The sequence below is a fragment of the Hypomesus nipponensis genome, chromosome 24 (genome assembly GCF_054491055.1).
Source record: "Hypomesus nipponensis isolate SF chromosome 24, ASM5449105v1, whole genome shotgun sequence".
In the NCBI taxonomy this organism is placed as follows: Eukaryota; Metazoa; Chordata; class Actinopteri; order Osmeriformes; family Osmeridae; genus Hypomesus; species Hypomesus nipponensis.
In genome coordinates, this window is record NC_140384.1 from 422,501 (window position 1) to 425,000 (window position 2,500).

Consider the following 2,500-nt stretch of genomic DNA (forward strand, 5'->3'; position numbering starts at 1 on the left):
CATCCAAGCACTAACCAGGCCCGACCATGCTTAGCTTCCGAGATCAGACGAGATCGGGCGTTGCCAGGCTGGTATAGCCGTACAAAATAAGTTGACAACCATAGGCTACTTATCTATATACAGATTTAGCAATTGACAATGCAAGGTGGTCTCTCTCTCTCTCTCTCTCTCTCGTGTCAAAATGAAAACAGCTTCCAGCCCCTTTCATGAAGGACTACTTGTGCATATTGCAAGATTTCAGTTTCTAAGTGAATGAGCAAAAGAGCATACAGCACCTGGTATTCCCAGGCGGTCTCCCATCCAAGTACTAACCAGGCCCGACCCTGCTTAGCTCCGAGATCAGACGAGATCGGGCGTTGCCAGGCTGGTATGGCCGTACGAAATAAGTTGACAACCATAGGCTACTTATCCAGATACAGATTTAGCAATTGACAATGCAAGGTAGTCTCTCTCTCTCTCTCTCTCTCTCTCTCTCCTGTCAAAATGAAAACAGCTTCCAGCCCCTTTCATGAAGGACTACTTGTGCATATTGCAAGATTTCAGTTTCTAAGTGAATGAGCAAAAGAGCATACAGCACCTGGTATTCCCAGGCGGTCTCCCATCCAAGTACTAACCAGGCCCAACCCTGCTTAGCTTCCGAGATCAGACGAGATCGGGCGTTGCCAGGCTGGTATGGCCGTACGAAATAAGTTGACAACCATAGGCTACTTATCCATATACAGATTTAGCAATTGACAATGCAAGGTGGTCTCTCTCTCTCCCTCTCGTGTCAAAATGAAAACAGCTTCCAGCCCCTTTCATGAAGGACTACTTGTGCATATTGCAAGATTTCAGTTTCTAAGTGAATGAGCATACAGCACCTGGTATTCCCAGGCGGTCTCCCATCCAAGTACTAACCAGGCCCGACCCTGCTTAGCTTCCGAGATCAGACGAGATCGGGCGTTGCCAGGCTGGTATGGCCGTACGAAATAAATTGACAACCATAGGCTACTTATCCATATACAGATTTAGCAATTGACAATGCAAGGTGGTCTCTCTCTCTCTCTCTCGTGTCAAAATGAAAACAGCTTCCAGCCCCTTTCATGAAGGACTACTTGTGCATATTGCAAGATTTCAGTTTCTAAGTGAATGAGCAAAAGAGCATACAGCACCTGGTATTCCCAGGCGGTCTCCCATCCAAGTACTAACCAGGCCCGACCATGCTTAGCTTCCGAGATCAGACGAGATCGGGCGTTGCCAGGCTGGTATAGCCGTACAAAATAAGTTGACAACCATAGGCTACTTATCCATATACAGATTTAGCAATTGACAATGCAAGGTGGTCTCTCTCTCTCTCTCTCTCTCTCGTGTCAAAATGAATACAGCTTCCAGCCCCTTTCATGAAGGACTACTTGTGCATATTGCAAGATTTCAGTTTCTAAGTGAATGAGCAAAAGAGCATACAGCACCTGGTATTCCCAGGCGGTCTCCCATCCAAGTACTAACCAGGCCCGACCCTGCTTAGCTTCCGAGATCAGACGAGATCGGGCGTTGCCAGGCTGGTATGGCCGTACGAAATAAGTTGACAACCATAGGCTACTTATCCATATACAGATTTAGCAATTGACAATGCAAGGTGGTCTCTCTCTCTTTCTCTCTCTCTCTCTCGTGTCAAAATGAAAACAGCTTCCAGCCCCTTTCATGAAGGACTACTTGTGCATATTGCAAGATTTCAGTTTCTAAGTGAATGAGCAAAAGAGCATACAGCACCTGGTATTCCCAGGCGGTCTCCCATCCAAGTACTAACCAGGCCCGACCCTGCTTAGCTTCCGAGATCAGACGAGATCGGGCGTTGCCAGGCTGGTATGGCCGTACGAAATAAGTTGACAACCATAGGCTACTTATCCATATACAGATTTAGCAATTGACAATGCAAGGTAGTCTCTCTCTCTCTCGTGTCAAAATGAAAACAGCTTCCAGCCCCTTTCATGAAGGACTACTTGTGCATATTGCAAGATTTCAGTTTCTAAGTGAATGAGCAAAAGAGCATACAGCACCTGGTATTCCCAGGCGGTCTCCCATCCAAGTACTAACCAGGCCCGACCATGCTTAGCTTCCGAGATCAGACGAGATCGGGCGTTGCCAGGCTGGTATAGCCGTACAAAATAAGTTGACAACCATAGGCTACTTATCCATATACAGATTTAGCAATTGACAATGCAAGGTGGTCTCTCTCTCTCTCTCTCTCTCTCGTGTCAAAATGAATACAGCTTCCAGCCCCTTTCATGAAGGACTACTTGTGCATATTGCAAGATTTCAGTTTCTAAGTGAATGAGCAAAAGAGCATACAGCACCTGGTATTCCCAGGCGGTCTCCCATCCAAGTACTAACCAGGCCCGACCCTGCTTAGCTTCCGAGATCAGACGAGATCGGGCGTTGCCAGGCTGGTATGGCCGTACGAAATAAGTTGACAACCATAGGCTACTTATCCATATACAGATTTAGCAATTGACAATGCAAG

General features: G+C 46.8%; 5 non-coding genes and 4 pseudogenes across 5 annotated transcripts; all 9 read right to left on the bottom strand.

Moving 5' to 3' along the window:
* Positions 1-85, bottom strand: part of LOC146228491 (5S ribosomal RNA) — a 119-nt pseudogene extending 34 nt beyond the window's left edge.
* A 178-nt stretch (positions 86-263) lies between these two features.
* Positions 264-381, bottom strand: LOC146228492 (5S ribosomal RNA; annotated as a pseudogene).
* Positions 382-565: 184 nt separating this feature from the next.
* Positions 566-684, bottom strand: LOC146228493 (5S ribosomal RNA). The gene has a single exon (XR_014743360.1). It is a non-coding gene; the product is annotated as a 5S ribosomal RNA (ribosomal RNA).
* A 164-nt stretch (positions 685-848) lies between these two features.
* On the bottom strand, positions 849-967 carry LOC146228494 (5S ribosomal RNA). Its single transcript, XR_014742636.1, has one exon. It is a non-coding gene; the product is annotated as a 5S ribosomal RNA (ribosomal RNA).
* Positions 968-1,139: 172 nt separating this feature from the next.
* On the bottom strand, positions 1,140-1,258 carry LOC146228495 (5S ribosomal RNA; annotated as a pseudogene).
* Positions 1,259-1,436: 178 nt separating this feature from the next.
* LOC146228496 (5S ribosomal RNA) lies at positions 1,437-1,555 on the bottom strand. Its single transcript, XR_014742637.1, has one exon. It is a non-coding gene; the product is annotated as a 5S ribosomal RNA (ribosomal RNA).
* A 182-nt stretch (positions 1,556-1,737) lies between these two features.
* LOC146228497 (5S ribosomal RNA) lies at positions 1,738-1,856 on the bottom strand. The gene has a single exon (XR_014742638.1). It is a non-coding gene; the product is annotated as a 5S ribosomal RNA (ribosomal RNA).
* A 168-nt stretch (positions 1,857-2,024) lies between these two features.
* On the bottom strand, positions 2,025-2,143 carry LOC146228498 (5S ribosomal RNA; annotated as a pseudogene).
* A 178-nt stretch (positions 2,144-2,321) lies between these two features.
* Positions 2,322-2,440, bottom strand: LOC146228499 (5S ribosomal RNA). Its single transcript, XR_014742639.1, has one exon. It is a non-coding gene; the product is annotated as a 5S ribosomal RNA (ribosomal RNA).
* Positions 2,441-2,500: the final 60 nt, after the last annotated feature.